Here is an 18,373-nt window from a genome sequence, read left to right as displayed (position 1 = left end):
GATGTAAAAAGCACATGGCAAAGCTTATTAATTTCGTTTAGTTTTTGTCATCGCATTCACTTGTAAACGAAAGAACAAACAAACATATAATCTGTGCTTTGATGGGTTTGGCCCAAAATTACAGATTCCCAATTACAAATCCCAAAGTTATAGATCTACAACTGTGATGCAAATGCTTAATTTCAAATTTTCGTTTTTCAAGTTTTTGTGTTCATATGTGTGCAGATAGACAGAATAGAAAGACATTACACCAAAATTGGTTTTTTTTGAGGGGGGGGGGCTTGGAAATTTAAAACTTGGAGTTTCATGAAATCTCAATATCGGATTTATCGGTTATTGCAATATTTTTTCTTGATGTACTTCATAGACAAAAAAAGTAAAAAATAAATAAAATAAAAAAAAATACGATTTCGGCGACAGTCGGTTTAAGAGGTCAAAATCACCATGGGCCCCAAGGGAGTGCTCGATAGGAAGTAAAAAAGTAAAAAGTAAAAAGATTTGTTAGAGAGCGTTAAAAGAGGTCATCTACAAATTGTGTTTGACCCAGATTCTCAATATTTATAAAGTAAACCCATCCCTAAAGTTTTTACAAGCAATTTGTCGTTTAGTCTTGAAAATAGCACTAAGATATTGACAGCATTATTTTCAACTGTATTGACAGGACAGCTTGAAACTGCATAACCAGCAGCAAAGTCCAATCATGCTCGTCATACTCTTCGTTGTTCTAATCCTACTCATTCTGATGTAAGTTCTTTTCAAATTAATATTGAATAAGTAATATGCAAAAAATATATAGATTTCAATTTTTAGGATGGAAAAAAATGGATATTTTAATATATACTTCTGGTGCTATGAGCATTTTTCTTAGTTTTTCTTAGTTAACTTAAATGTAGTTGGTCTTTCAGTAAAAAAAAAATAAGCATTTTAAAGCGGATAATTCAACTTTTTTTTTAATGGATTCTGTTGGATTATGTTATTTGGCTTTATGATTCGAGAAGTCCGATAGTTTTCAGCATTTTCAAGGTTACTTTTATTAGTTACTCTATTTATTTGTTCCCGACTTCTCGCAAAAAATAAGCATTTTAAAGCTTACTTACACAGTATTTTTTTATTGGTTATTTTTACATTGAGTTGACATTGTGATTCGAGAAATCAGATATAAACTAATTATTTAAAATTAATTATTTGAGTATTTATTTATTAGAGTCTATCGGATTACTTTAGATGCATAATTGGGGCTATGATTTCGAAAAATGAGATATTTTTTCAATGTTTTCGATGTAATTTATATCATTCTCAACAGTTTGAAAGAGAACAATAGAATCTTACCTACTTGACAGTTCACGTTATTATATTCTCTCGTGATACAAATGGTAAACAAATTAAATTATAATACTCTGCAGTAAAATGCTTTTCTTTTTGTTTCAATTTTCTGTTTACCCATACTAATGTATTAAAATATATATAAACTCCTTGTATATTCTCTATACTTTTTGTGTAAATACAGTCCTATTAAGGAAAGAGTTTTAAGATTTAACAATTATGATATTCTTCGCTTTTACCTGCAATTAAATAGGAATGCTGGCGTAAATCTTAGTGATTATTCGATATGTGATCATATGATTCAATTAAAACACTATTTGTTTTTGTAAAGTATATGTCTCTATTTTAGGATAGAAATCTGCATAGAGATTCCTTATTTTGAACCCATTTTTTCAAAGTTTTGATTGTATTTATTTATTTCCAGATTATTCCTTCAAGTTTCTTTTAAGATTTAAGTAATTTAAAAATTCTTTATTTTATTTTTAGTAGCATTTAATTTTTTATCGAGTTTTTAATAGCTAATTCTGTCTGTATCATAACACAAGCAAAATCTGTTTTAATGTGATTTTTTTTTGTTTTCTGTTATTATTTTCCTAAATTTATTTATACATTATTCCTTTATTTTTTGTGAGTTTATAAATTATGATGCTTTTATTTCACATTTCCTTTTCCTGTTAGCACTTGCAAATAGTATTTTATTCTTTTTTCATTCTTCTTTCTGAATGTAATCCATATTTTTTTTAATTTTCATTTCAGACTTTATAATAATGTCATGATATTTTTGTTTGTTAATTTTTAACTGACACATGCCTTTATATAATAAGCTTGCTTATATTCTGAGTTAAATAAAATCCCTTCTTTTTGTGACTGCCTTCCTCCAATTTAGATCATATTTTCGTTAGGTGTAAATTCTTCTTTGAGTTTTGGTGGTGTTGTTTCTTTTTAATATATTGTTTTTTTTCTCTTATTAGTTTGATCTTCTTAAACATACTTTGCCTTTTAAAATTATTTAATTTTATATTTGCTCTTTTCTAAATTGTACTGAGCGAGATTTTTTTTTTTTCGAGGGATTTTTTTTTTTTTTTTTTTGCTTGAAAATTTATTTGTAAATGAATTTTCTCTTTTGAATCTTGTTACAGAGAACTTTGAATAAAAATTTGAAGTAAAGTACCATTCTAGAAGAATATTTTTTTTTTTTTTTTTTTTTTTTTTTTTTTTTTTCTTTCAAATGGGAAAGTTTTTTTACATTTATTTTTCCAAATCACATTATTTTCGGGAAATATTTGAATCCTGCGTTTCAAAATTTATTGAATTTTGCAAAGAATTGTTTTTGAAATCAAATTAAGCCAGCATGTTTCTTAGATTCGTTATTGTTTGTATATAACTGAGTTTTACTTTTATTCTGCAGAAATTTCGCCTGCTTTTTTGTTGTTGTTTTGTTTGTTTGTTTGTTTTGTTTGTTTGTTTGTTTTTTTCGATTTTATGTCTGTTGCAGCTTTCACCGAAGTTAAACTTGATTGGAGACAAATGTACAGAAAATATTAATTTTCCCGCTATTCTAATTTTTTTAGACATGCTACCATCCCATTAATTTCTCCAAACTTCTCACAATGCTAAAACTGTTTGATTATTTTTGTGGTATTTTATCATACAAGAGGAAATGTTTATCCTTTTTAATAACATGAAATCAAATTTTGCTATGTTGCGCCATAACAAAAAGAGGAAATTTGTGAACCATTTTTCATTGCAGTTTTCGGCATTTCTCTGCCTTTTGTTATCTTCCTTTCTTATTCTAGCAACTTAATTTCATATTCATAAATACAAGTAGTTTAAATACAATATTTAGCAGAAAATTTAGATTTTTTTTTTTATCTAAAATAATTTCATTTTTTGCTTCAGCAGTATTCTCGATCGGGGTTACAGTTTTCACATCCGCATTTAGGCAATTTAACTGCATGCAATTTAAGCGAATTAAAAAAAACAAATTGGAAATTTTAGGGTTATCTTTAACAGAAAATTCAGAAAAAATTTCTTTTCACAAAAATATTTTTTATTTTTGTTTCAGCAACTTTTTTGAAGATTTACAGCTTTCATATCCACCTTTTAGGAAGTTTATGTATAATCTAATATAAATAGGCAATTTAAGTGCAATCTATAACAGAAAATTTAAAATATTTTCCATTTTTGTTACAACAGATTTAAATCTCAGATACCAGTTAATAGTTTACAAAGAATTTGATGGTTTTCGTTCTCATATTGTTTTTAATTAATTGGTAACATTCATTTTTTAAAGTTAATTTTTTTCATTCATTGTTTGCAATCTAACTCGATGAGTTTCTATTATTTTCTCCCAACATCTTTATCCATAAAAATTATAAATCTTTAAACCTAGACCGTACTAAACCTTTTTATTACTTTATGACTCAGCGATTCTGAACACATCAAATTTGTAGCAGAATATTACCATGAAGTAATAAAGATTTAAATATTTTTATAGTAAAGTAGATAAAAATAATATTAACTAATAAAATAATATTTTTTTTTTCTCTTTCTAAAAATTATGAATTTGTAGTTGTTTCGCAAAAAAAGTTTTGAAAAAAAGAAAAAGTATGATTAAATGCTTTAAAAAATTTTTTTCGCAACTTTTAAAAATGTCCTTTACAAACCAAATAAAAAATTTGAGGAATTATAGATAATAAAAACAAAAGCCTTGAAAGGCGCAGAAATAAATAAAAACTGATATTTGATTAAAGGATAAATCTGTATCCCTTGATCAAAAGCTGAAACATTTGCAAGTAAGAATTACAGCCTAACTCCGATTACAATCATTTAATACCGGTTCACGAATAATTCAGTTTACTGGTAAATGCTAGGGTCATAAAATGCCTTGGATTCTAAACTGCCTCTCTGTTACATTGTAAAAAATCAATACCATCAGAAGGTCAGTAAGGGTGTATATAGCAGAAAAACAAAGTCCGCCCTAGCTAAAACCATACGGACAAACGATGAGTCGACGCGAATTATCTCCACCCCCCCCCGCAGCGCAAAAGAGAAGCCCGGCAGATCGCAGACCCCCATCTGACTTCAACACCCTCATGAAACCTAACAAAGTCTGGTTGTGAAAGTTTTCACTAGCATGAAGATGTACATTGACTCACCCCTGCTGAGTCAATGTGCGATCACCCTCACCGGCCCCTTAATTGGAAACTACGATTTCATAGTTCATCTTGAAGAAATTAGTGAATAAAGTTATATATCAAATTCGGATATTTAATGGGAAAAAACAGCTACAGCAGGTTAATACGAAGACCGTTATGATGGAAAGTTGTTTTGTTAGAAAAGTATCTTTTGTTAGATTATAGAAAATATTTCAAAAGCTGCCCAAACTAATTTTTTAAATATTTCCATGAAAGAAAATAAATATCTATATTTTTGGAGACTTTGAAAGAGCTTAGATTAAAATTCAGCGTTAAATCTGTTATCAAATTGTCCCCCATTCACACTTTTTTCAAACAGAGCTTTCTGTAACACCTGAGATAGATAATGAAAAAAGCCCGGAAAGAAGAATTGACGGACAAACCTAGGATTTTTAGAAACTGAAAACGTCAAAAGAAATAGTGCCATTATTTACATCTTGAATACACTAAAAATTCCAGTGTTTTCCGAATTTTTATTTCAAAATCGGCACGATTCATGTCGAGTTTTTAGATATTATCAAAGTTAACCTTGTTTTATTAAATCATTCGTAATTCAAGACTAGAGCATGCTGTCATTTAAAATGTTTTCAAAATAATTACTCGGATAATTTGGTTTATTAACAAGTATGCAGAATTCAAAGCATCTTGATTTACGAATTTTTTATAGAGTTACAAGCACTCAAGTTAAACTAGTACTAAAGCAAGATTGTAAAAAAATTACTGCAATGCAGAATATGAGATTTTCAAAAACGGTAAAAATAATTTTTTAAGGTCTTTTTTATAATCACTTACGAAGATACATAATTAAAAATGATAAACTCGTTTTGATGAAATGGAAATTATGTATTAAGTACTAAATTTATCATACGTATATCTCCAAGAAAGATAATTAAAAAACATTATTATTAAATTTACTAGAAGATGCGTCCTATACATAGACTGTTATCTTGTTCTCAATATCTTAGATCCGATTATCACAGATTAACTAATAAATGTTGTAGTAAAATAGATCATACACATTGGAAGAGTGCTTAAAAATAAAAAAATAATAATTTGCAGTATAATTTAGGCATAAATATACAATAACATCAAAAGTAAACAATAAAGATCCGGAATTCTATGAATGAAAAATTTTTTGAACATTTAAATCAAAACCAAACAGTAAAAATTGATCGAAACAAATAGTGATTCACTAACAGAAAAAAAAAATACAATGCTAAATACAAAATAAAAAAAATTCTGAAACAAAATAATAGAAATAGCTTCCAACTGTCATTTGAAGGGAGAATATAATAAATCAGTATAATAAAAATAGCATTTCCTATTGCTTTGCAGGTCAGAGTAAATTTTAATATATAACAAAAATTTCAGATCAGATCTCTATTTAATGACCTTTCCTACAATCCAACATAAAAAATGTAAATAAAACGTAAAGGTTACACTCACATAACTAATTTTTAATCATAGTTAGTTCTATTGGCATACAAAAAAAAAAAAAAAATAAAACCTTGGCGGAGTTGCTAGACTTTAAAACAAAAGTTGAGATTTTTCCCATTGTCGGCGAGACTTTCAAACTCCACCCAGGGTTATTATATCTACTTATTAATATTATTACTGGACAAAATATATATATACTTATTATATACATATCTTCAAGAAAACTAGCAAAAACTGTAAATAGGCCCCCATGGATTATCCTGTGTATTTCCACAATATTGCGAGTTTCTCATAATATCCTTTTATTACAAAGAAATCAACAAATGCATTTTCCAGCAGATCATCTTTCATTCGACCCGTTTTGCCAACTAACAACACTTCTAATAGACATTAATCCTAATGATGGATTTTATCTAAAAATTTAATATGCATTTACAATTTTGATGATAAAATTATATGTTGAATTCCATAGATTTATTTCCTTTCGGTCTTGAATTATTCAGCTCATATGCCTTTAGATGCACAGACAAACAGATTTTCCTTTCATGAATTTGAGAAAAATGTAAAAGGTTTGCCTTACGTTAGCATACCGAATTTTACCCTAGTGTTGTGTTTTTGAAATAGCATGTTTGCAGACAGATTATATGATTTCATAAATATATTTTTCTGATCTGCGAATGTCCAGAACACGGAGGTTCATAAAAATTCTGGAAATCGCTTATTTTTATTACAGTGCTTTCTCTCTCTTGTATTTTGTATACAGCAAAATAAAGGCAATATACGTTACAATGTCTTTGTGACATCAAATTCATCCTTTAAATTTCAGTTTCGTGTAAATTTCGTTCGAAAGAGATAGCTAATCAGAGTAAAACTAAAAGATTGGAAAAAAAAGATTAAATTGAATTTTAAATGCTGCCTCATTTCAAACAATAACTTTATATTTTCATTTATTCCGCACATTTTTATCCATATAAATATGTAAAATCAAATTTATTTTCCGTTTATGTTTAATCTATTTAGTGAAGTATGTATCATATTTGTGACAGATTCAATGGTTCTTTTAAAAAGTATTTGTGACAATTGAACCGTTTTTCCTTTTAAACAATTACTTTTTACTACCACTTATATTGAAAATTCTCCTTCAAGCTGTTACATAAAATTAGATTTAGCTTCCATTAGTATTTGATTTGCCCAGTGATGTTCATATCCTTTTTGTAACATATTTAACGGCTTCCCAACGTATTTGTAACAAATTATTACTTTTTTTTTCCTTTAAACTAAAAATTAACCTTTACCTATGCAGAAAATTCTATAAAATGACTATTAAATGAACATTTTGTTTTCATCTAAATTTCATCTGCCCAGTGTGTATCCTTTTAGAGGCAGATTTAAAAGCTTTCCGTTGATTCTACGTTAAAAAAATTAAGCATAAAAAATTATTTTGAATGTTGAAATAAATAATTATCTGAATATAACTTACGATAGCGTTGCCTATCTTGTCCCAGGAAAATGTTGTATTAATTCTTATTTACTGAATTTATTTACAAGTACGATGTCATTTGTAAATAAATTCATATAAATCATACAAAATCACATGCAATTACAATACAATTCATTATATTTTTATATTATAAAAAAATATATAATATTTGCTTATAAAAATACTTAAGGCATCTATTTGTAACTAATATATCTTGTATAAAGTGAAAAATAAATTTTACAAATCAGCGGTAAAAAGAAAGTATGAGAAATTAAATAGATATTTTTTGAGTGTATAGTTTTTTAAGTGTCATAAAAAGGAATTTTATGACAATCCGAAAATTCGAGGTAAGTAAATAAAAAAAAATCTTGATAAAAAAGTGAAATAAAATACAATTTTAAGACACCTGAGAGTATTTTTATTTAGGTCAACCAGGAAATTTTGTTGCACAGCACCTGGGCGCAATTATTTTTGACCCCAAGTGTTAAGTAACTTTCTTAGGAGGAAGTATACTAGAAATTCGAAGAAAGAACACGCCTATTTTTTTTTCATGTAACTAATTGTTTCTGGGGCTAAAAATCACCCATTTTGATGCGTTAACCTAGTTCCGAATAAAAGTTGACCTTTGGAAGATATGAAGCCTTTCTATTCTTAGAAATTGAGAAAAGAATTTAGACCGGAAATATAGGGTTAAATCCGGCTACTAAAATGCCCCGTCACACTTTTTACAGGTAGAACTTTTAATTGCTTTTCAGATAGATCACGTAAAGAATAATAATAAGAAGGATCGATGAAAAAAGCTTCCAATTTCTAAAATTTGGAAACTTGGGCGAAATCCTTCATATTTGAGCTAAAGGAAAACTGCTTTTTTTATTGTATTTTCCCTTTAGAAATCAATACTTGAATTCTAGTCTCTTAAACTAGATAGTACAAGCAATCCACGAAGCAAATATTGTAGTAAATTCAAGAGATTCATTCGCGATTTTACATTGTATACGGTATAAGTATTACTTAAAGGTATTGGCATTAGTTATAACTAAAAAAATCCTTATAGGTTATATTATCTTAGTAATATTCCTTGCGAAATAAGATATTCACAAGGAACAATTTTAAATTATTTCAAATTTATGTATTCTTCAATCATGATAAACGCAGCCTTCGAACGAACCAATTAAATTAAATCCTAATATGTAAATAACATTAAAATAGTTATGTTGTTTATATAAATCTCAAATATTGGTTGAGATTGTATAATTGCAGAGAAATATTGATTGATATTGTATAATTGTAGAGAAATATTGATCTCAATTGACTGAGATTGTAGATTTATATCAATCTTTCAAATATTGTGGGATTGATATAAATCTCTATATTAAATATCCCTTTCTTTTTTCTTTTTCCCTCTCTTATTTTTTTAAATAAAATAATTTTTTCGTTGAGAATTCTTCAGCCAACTGTAGCAGTTCATTTCATATTATTTCTTAAGTTAAACGGAAATGCTATAGTCCTCGAGGGTTTCCGCTTTTTGTTGTCACAAATACAGCTAAACTACGCACTGCTTTAACCGATAAGAAAATCAATAAAAAATAAGTTAAAGGAATTATTTAGCACGCATATTTTGCATTGGTTTTTCAACTAATCATAATTGAAGCACTAACAACTTAAATAAAAGTTTTTGCCAGTAAAAATACTTTTTGTTATTTATTTTTAAAATATTTAAGGATTATTTACATAATTAAAGCAATAATAAATTATAAATGGAAGAAAAAGTTTAAAATAATTACAATAAAAGTTTTCTGCACTTAATTAAGGTCACTAATAAAAGTGTATTTTAAAAATGCATATTTATTGCATATTCTTTTATAATTAACGTGTTATAAAGTGTAATTAATACACATGCCTCTAATGAATATTTTTATTGTTTAACATCATCATTTCTGCCGACTAGCTTACACAGCAGTTACATTTTACAGCTTACGCATAATATTTATAATGCTAATGGCTTCTTAACTTGTCCTCCAGTAAGTTTAGTAACTTCATCTTTCGAGTAGAGTTGGACAAGAATTAATTTGAAAAATTCATTTTAATTCATTCATTTCTATTTAAGAAGAAAAATAGCCGGCGTCCTTGCATAGGGGTAGCGCATCTTCCTGGTGATCTGGGTTCGAATCCCGGTTCGGACATGGTTGTTCTTCATCTGTGTTCTATCTGTGAGGTGTGTGAATGTGCCCCCCCCCCTCTATAAAGGGGTTGTGCAAGCGAATGTGTGAGTTTCATCTTCATATGAGCTAGAAGTCAGACTTCTACCCTCGGGTGCTCAGGGGTCTTTACCCTCAGAAGCTACTGTACTCCCTTTCCGTGGTAACGCGGATACGACATCATCATTTAAAAAATATATTAAATAACGGATTTAATTAAAGAATGCAAATCTTCTCTACTAGTTTTACTTTCTCGTACTCGATGTACAGAGAAAGTATTGTAATTATAAAAAAATTAGAAGAGATTTTGATGTATCTCCACTTTTCAGACTTCCCTGTGTCAAATAAAGACATTATGTCTGTCTGACTGTGAGCATGACAACTCAAAAACTCTTTGAGCTAGATGACTGAAATTTGGTATACGGAATAACGACCAATCTTATAGATGTCTATCAAATTACGTATAAAATCAGTTCAAAGGAAATTTGTCTGGCAGGCTGTTCGATGACAAGTGAAGTGGATACCTCAAATATGTAAACAGCTAAGTAGATAAAATTTAAACCTCAGGTTTAGCATCTAAAATATAGATAAATATCAAATTTTGAACTAAAACTGTCAAACAGTTGACCATTTAGTCAGTACTTTCGTGTTCATGTGAACGCAAAACTCATAAACGCCATGAATTAAATCAATGGATTTTGGTATGCTATCTTGTGATTACAACTGCAAATTTGTGTTCAATTTTGTTGTCAGTCAGCCGGCAAAAGAGCGTCCAAATTACTATTGATTCAGTAAAAATGCTAGAATCACGCCAGAGATCTATATTTCGTAATTATCGTTCACCAATGCCATGCAAGTTATTTTCCGTATTAACCAAGGTCCACAATTTTATGCGAAAAAAAGGGAATAAAACCATTGTTTCATAGTATGCGAAAAAGTTTAGGAGAGCACATTTCCGCTGGTTTCTAGTTATTTTTAGTAACGTAATCGCAATGACGCTCGTTTTTTTTAAAGCACAACGATCGACAAACGTTTCTCGTTCGTTTTTCGAGTCGCTTTATAAAATGTTTGCTTAGGAACACGCAATTTTACAATCATTCCATTTTCGATGTCGTCTTAGCTCATTTAGAAAAGGTCAAAAGGTCAAGCAATATTTAGTATTTAGATAATAAAGTAGAAAATAGTTTTTTTCTTCAAAAACTTGAAAGTCGAACCCGAATCGCAAAAGCGTGACACGTTCATAGAACTGCTATTAGTAAACTGGAATTTTAATAATATTTATAACACATTTTTAATTTTTAATTAATTTTTAGAAATTTTCTTACATAGTATATTCCATTTGACTTATTTTCTTCGTCGAATTATTTAGAGTTTCACATTTCTTTTGACCTCTAAATTTTTGATTAAAAATTATTTTCTACCATATAGCATACTGTTAAAAGCATGTTTATTAAGGATTTTTTTAAAATTTTATTTTTATTATTTTCTAATTTTTTTGCCGTCAATATGCTTCATAATTCACATGGAAACATGTAATTATTATTTAACAATTCTTCAATTATTTCTTATTCTTAATTTCTAAGAATAAGTATTCTTACATTTCCTTTCTATTTTGCACTTTCTTATAAGATTTTTGATTTCTTATCTAAAAAATATGAATTGCTACGAACACTTGAAATATATTGCGTTTGACGAATTTTTTTATATTGCTTTATTATTGCAATTTACACTTGCTTTTTGAAATGCATAACAAATCAGTTCAAATCGAAAATTTAAATTAATTAAAAAATCTAATGCCTGATAAATATCAAAATATTGCAGTGTCAACGAGAACACACATTTACGCAACATTTCAAAACTATGGCACATTATGGGTTAGAAATTTAAAAAATCGACTTCAAAATTCATCCCTTACTAAACATGAGGCATGTTAAATTAATTACGCTCCTTATTCATAATAGTTTCGGGATTTGTATAGTCATCGTTAAAAAGAATAATCATCATAGTCATAGATGCAATGAGTGGATTAAAAATATTAGAAACTGAACATCAGATTTATAAAATTAAATCTCGTTTATGATAATTTTCGTATAATTATTTTCTAGATTTTGCTATGTAGCTAAATAACTGCTAAGGCATAAATTTATGCCACCGGTCGTGAGCATCACAAATTGAATGTTAAATTTATAATATAAACTCTTCTGTTTTGTAAATTTTTGCATCAATCTTTTCTAGATTTTGGTACATAGCTGAAAAATTACGGAAACATGAATTTATGCCACCGCTCGTGAATATCATAAATTGAATGCCCAATTCATATTATATAAACTCTTTTGTTATGTAAATTTTCGTATAATTTTTTTCTAGACTCTGGTATATAGGCGAAAAATTAAGAAGACAACTATACTATATGCCATCGTGCGCAAACTGATGGAGGCCTCTCGTTTGGAAAGGTAACAATAAATTGCAATGGTATTAAGTTTATTAACTTCGCATTAATTAACTTAATAAGTTTTTAATTATTCTGAACGTTTATCTAAAACATTTTGTAAAAATTTAAAACTTAAGAATTGATATATGTATAACTTTTTTTAAAAATATTAAAAGAAATTTCAGTCAGTTCAAAATGAGTTTATTGTACAATATTCAGATTCATAACATCCTATTTTGTCACTTTCTCAAAAGCAAAGAATAATAAAAAAGCATTATAATCGTCAAAAAATTCCATAGACGTCCGTAAATCTAAAACAAAAATTACAATAATGATAAAAAAAATTAAATTATATTTGGCTATCTGTGAACTTGATAGCGCAAAAACGCTTTAAACTGAAATTCTGTATATAGTCATTATATCAAATTTGTCGATTTCAATTCAATTTCGTTCAAAACCCATCACAGGAAAGTCTCTATTTGCATCTCCGTGACTATGTGAACACGATAACAACAAAACCTAAAAATCTAGTGGATAAAGTATAGATCGAGGCGCCTTTGATGAAGTATTAATAAATTTATAGCAGCTATCAATATAACATAAAAAATAATTATTTAGCATTTTTTATCGTTAATTATGAAATTTTTTATTGATTAACTATTCCAACCTAGGTCAAAACATTTTGATTGAGATATGAGGTTTAACTTTAGTACGAAATAATGACATTTCTTGGGGCTGTAAAAAGTTGAGTTCAGGAGCCCAAGGGAGTCAAGTTGAGCTCAAGCGAGTAGTTGAGCATAGTTCTTCTTTGAAGTGTTGATCTACAGATTCTTTCTGAGTGCTTTATGTTGTTGCTTTTGTGTGATATGATTTGCAGCTGTATATTGTTGATTTCTGAAAGTGCTATTCTTTTGTGCGCTTCAGTTGCGTTTTGTTCCTATGCATTCATGCATTCGTGTAAAATAAAACATGGTTACTAGTCGCAGGGCCTGTTGGGTTCTCTTCACCGGGTGGATATTTTCCGTTAAATTCTTTAAGAGCATGGTTGCGCTTTAATCGAAAACAACTTTATGTTGCCTATGTATTTGTACAATTATTTTGAGAGATAATTTAAACGCATTTTTTGAAAAATAAATAGCATCTAATTAATTATTATTTACATAGGGTGAAATGCATATGAGAAATAAATATGTACTCATATCTGGAAACTTAATAGTAAAAGGAAATAAATTCTGTTATAAATATGAGCATTTCTTAATGAACTATGCGCAATAAAGCTCAGTAAAAGAGTATTTTAATTTATTGAAGGATAAATTTAAAAAATAATGCATTTTATTTTAAACATTTTTTTAAATTCGACATTTTTTTCAATTTATTAAAGGAAAGCTCAAAAAAAAAATTTTTTTTGACTAATCATTGCACAATTCGAGAGTATTTCTTCATTTCTAATAACTGAATTCATTTTTATTCATATTCTTGCAAATGATTTCACTATTAAATTTAAATAATCAAATTCCTTTCTTTACATGGTTCCTGACCTTTAAATAAAGTATTGTAGTTTATAATTTTCAAAACATCTTTTTTTTCTCCATCAAATGTTCATTTTTTTTTTGTCGTATCCATTTTTCCAAAGATGTAAGATTACTTTCATCATCTCGCCATTTATGATATTAAAAATAAAATTTTACAAAAAAACTAAAATACTTTTTTAGTATTCTTTTTGGAACCTACATTGTTTAAATTAATTAAAAATACTTTTTCAGGCAAAAGGAAAAAAAAAATCTTGCATTTAAATGCAATTTTTTTTTTCATCTGATTTTCATTTCTTAGTCGCTGTTTCTTGATTAACTGCATGATTATTTTTTATTTTTTAGAAATATCTGTTTAGATTCATATGAATGAATATATATATAGTAAAAATAGTTTCAAAATTTAATTTTGAATTCAATTTTTAATCAAATTAAACAGTAGAAACATAAACTAGACACTTAGAAAAACTTCACTCTGCAATTTTTTTTCTTCGAATACGAAATTCAATAGAAAAATAATTCCAATAATCAAATACTTATCACTACGTTTTAAAAAAGACAAAGAGTAATATACTATTAAAGGACTCATTGAAAGCGAACATAAATTATGATAAACATCGCATTATATAAGTACATAAAATATCGAATTTAATATCCTTTCTTCCAATATATTTATAGCCTTTAAGATATTATCGGGAAGATTTATCTTTTTACTGCTTTTTTTAATTTTAACCATCTCATTTCTAAAACTCGAAAATATTTTTTACATTTGTTTTATTCAATTTCGTAGATTAATTTATTTCAGCAGCACGTGAAGTTATGATTTAAACCCAAAATGGAAATCTACATTTAATAGTTGTTTTAAAAAGCAAAAATATCAAAAGTGTACTCGCTAGCGTGTTTCTAACGCAACGGTGAATTAAATATACTAATGATTTCAAACTTAAATATAACTAGTGAAACGAAGGCACCTTCACCTTCTCGTTAAGCTTGCTTAGATGGCAAGCATCCAGTTTGGAGTGCTAATGATTTCTTTTTTATCTTCGGTGACATTTCCTCAACTTCTTAACTGCTTCCTTTTTTTTTCCAACGGCTTTAATTCTACACTTCACCGTTTCCTTTTTTTTTTTTTTCAGCAACCTGCTGGATTAATCCTGTAGATCAGAGCAAGAAATGCAGGAAAATATAAATATACAAAATTAAATATTCGTCTATGTACGCATCCGTTACATTCCCTTCATTAACGTTTTTCATTTGCAACACATTTTGTTGGTCCCCTCAGATTTCTTATGCATGTTTTACTTACAGAAATGGCTTCTCGCAATTTCCACTTTATTCCTATTTACACAAATATAGCTCAACTCTCTTAAAAAGTATAAATAAACAGTAATACTGATACGGAAATCATCCTGTAAGTGTACGATGAATGTAGTTCAATAAGTTGCATAATAGAAATATAAGTTTTATTCCACGAATATTTCTAAAAACATAAACTGCAAGTAATAAAAACATAACTAAGTTGTATACAAAGAACAGCACTTACGGAAACTAACAAAACAAGCAGATAGAAAATTACTAATTAAATAATAGTATCAGCGTTCAGCGTTCACAGCTTGCCCACTACAAGAACATCTTCAGAGAGATATATATTGTGGTTTAAGCTCCTCAGGCTTTTATAGTTTCGATTGGAGATGACTGACTACACGTGAATTTTTCCGTAAGAATCTCCAAATTTCGGTTCCTATTACAGATAGAACCATAAAAGTTATATTTTTCAGAGCTTTCATTTTTGTCACCAAAGTTGCGAAATTTGTCTTCAAGTCATCAAGCTTGTTCTCAAAATCATTGATTTACCATTACTAATTATCTCGGCAAATCTCTCTTTCCTATCATAAACAGAACACATGGCAGGGAAACCGTATTATAGATTAATAAGAATACAGTATTAATTACCTGTAAAGTAACATGGAATAATTTATTTTTCCAAAAACAAAAATACTGTTAAGATAGTAACTGGTGCTTATTAAATGAGTGGCACTAGTTCCGAATATGTGGGAAAATGGATTTTTTTTTCTTTTAACGGAAAGTTGTAAAAAAAAAAAAAAAAAAAAAAAAATTAAGCCTTTATCCGAAACATAATAACACGATAACCTTTTAGGATTGATTTGTCAAATTTATATCATTTTCAAAAATATTTTCTAAATCATAGGAAGGTAGTATAATTCATAAAACTTTATTTAATATCGTTGCGATGCGTGTATGTATAAATACAGTTACTAAAATATTGAAAAGTATTGCTGTAAAATATGCATAGTAAATATTTTGTAAAATTTATTAAAATTAGAAAAAACGCTGTACGTAATAAAAGCTAATTTTATGAATTTTAATGTGGTACAAAAATAGTTTTTGTGTGATATTGTGTTTAGAAATTTTGAGAGAGGATGTTACAACTTTGATTGATTTTTAATTAAGAAATGTATTACGATTTCAAAAAACCTGTCCTTAGTGAGGACTTAATACCAGAAGGAGCTATCTCTCAAACTGGCAGCTCTAGGTCCAGCGATGTTTCCTTTAGGATATCTTACGTGATTTATGTGTGAACATGATCTTGTGCACGATTATGTCGTTTTCAATCATGTCTTCATATAATGAAATTTGCAGATAGCATTCCAACATGTGTGCATTATTATTTTGAAAGATCTGAATATGTAAATTATTATCTGAATATTACATTCCAGTTCTATACGTGAAATAATAAGGCTCAATTCCTCTGAGTTAATAAATAAATGTAGTCTTTTCTCAGACTTTTTCAGTTTTATGTTAATTAATATATAGGATGATCATAAAATAAATTACCCTGATTGGAGGCATCTACAGTTAAAGTTAATCAAATGAATGAAATCACATTCCATGCAGTCTGTGGAAGACCTGGAGAGAAAAAAAATAGTATCAAAACTTGCCGGTTGGAGAGATTATGGAACTACTGCCACATATCTGGCTCAATCTATATAGATAACAAAAAATGGGAAACGGAAAAATAGCACAATCTATGTAGAAAGAAACGGAAGAAAAATGCCACAATCTATGTAGAAAGAAACGAAAAAAATGGCACAATCTAAGTAGATAATACAAATTTTCTGTGCTCTAGTGTAGCTCCATTCATTTCTTTCGGAACGGGTTGCAGTTGTTGGATTTGATGTTGCTTTGTGCTTAATATGTGTCCTATTATACTTGGCACATAAAGTTGTTTTACAGTGGGAAGTGAGATCCTGCAGAGATTCATATAGAATTTAGAAATTTTCATAAATTTGCATAAAAAATTATGTTTTGTGATTAAAAAATTTTGGAAAATGCTTCACTAAGAAATAAGAACCGGCAGGGGACGAAGAGCAATATCGAATAATACAATAACAGAAATTGCTACAAACATATAAAGTGCAGTTTGGAACCAGCAACAGAGAACGATATACACCAGATAGAACATTTTGTACACTGAGAACATCAAAAATATACGTGGTCCAAAGGATTCTAATGTCGATTAATAAGAGATTGCGTACTGTGAGGTACATAAACTACATCATCTATTGTCGTACGCGCATTTTTTATTACTTCAGCATCAATGAAATTTTGCAATTTTCCATTTATTCAGTGTAATTATTGACCCATTTTCTATTCAACACCTTCCAAATTTCTCTTATGGGCTTCTGTTGATACTTCTGCTTTTGCAGATTCCATCTCCTCATGTCTCCCGAGGTTTGTGTACGAATATAATGTTTTTATTTCGCTCATTAATTTTAACTCCAAAAGAATATGTTATTTTGTGGCCATCATGTATTACACGTTTTCTTTGACAATAATCTTTATTATGTATCATCCTTTTAATTTTTTTTTGTTTAAATTGTTAAATAAAAGTGCTCTTTCAAAAAATTTGAATAAGAAATGTTGGTAGAAATATTTAAATATGCTTCAAAGTCTCAGAGTTCTTATAATTTTTTTTTTTTTGAATTTAAAATTTGTTTCTTTCTTAGAGAAAGTAATGTCTTATTTCTTTGATTAGTTAGTTATGATTTATATTTCAATATTTTTCTTTGATTAATATTTTTGTTTTATTTTTTCTAGTATGGGGTACTTTTGCAAATGCCCTAGAGGAATGAAATTTCCAGGTGTTGGGGTTCACACAATTACATAAGTAATCTGACACAAGGTAAACAACAGGCTGCTTTGAAAGACACCAAGAGATGCACAGAATGCTTTGATTACCTATAATCAACTGTCACAGGATCAAAATTTTGTGAAGAAAATTTTAATTGCAATGCATTGTCAAAATTTTAAAATATTGTCTGTTCTTCATTAAAAGCTTTTTGCATATTTGGAATTCACACTGTATAATTTTGTGTCTTCATTTTCTTTCTTTTCATTTTCTAAAATTTTTTATAAGCATTTGATTGAATAAGAATAAATAGATCTGAGGGTAAAATGAATTGCGATGATTTTAATGATATCATGTATCTTCTGCTTCTGCTTAGAAATTAACAAATTATCAATATACATCTAATATATTAACTGCCATGTTATTTGTCGTATGCATTTCTAATAGTCTCTATCTAATAATATCGTCTGGTCATAATACAAGCTAATACAGAAGACTGATACATTTTCCAAACGCTATATATTCAAAAGTATTTCAAGTACAATTATGAGGGATTGCCATTACCAAAAACATTGAAAGAATTCAGTGAACGGATCAATGCTGCAGTGATAACATTGAAAAGATGACA

The 18,373-nt window shown here is 28.2% G+C and overlaps 1 long non-coding RNA gene across 1 annotated transcript; it reads left to right on the top strand.

Annotated features, from left to right (window-relative positions):
• The first annotated feature begins 578 nt into the window (after positions 1–578).
• LOC129958978 (uncharacterized) lies at positions 579–17,974 on the top strand. The gene is made up of 2 exons (XR_008783362.1): positions 579–744; positions 17,715–17,974. It is a non-coding gene; the product is annotated as an uncharacterized LOC129958978 (long non-coding RNA).
• The last annotated feature ends 399 nt before the right edge of the window (positions 17,975–18,373 follow it).

The sequence above is a fragment of the Argiope bruennichi genome, chromosome X1 (genome assembly GCF_947563725.1).
Source record: "Argiope bruennichi chromosome X1, qqArgBrue1.1, whole genome shotgun sequence".
Classification (NCBI taxonomy): Eukaryota; Metazoa; Arthropoda; class Arachnida; order Araneae; family Araneidae; genus Argiope; species Argiope bruennichi.
This window is presented reverse-complemented; position numbering and strand designations above follow the sequence as displayed.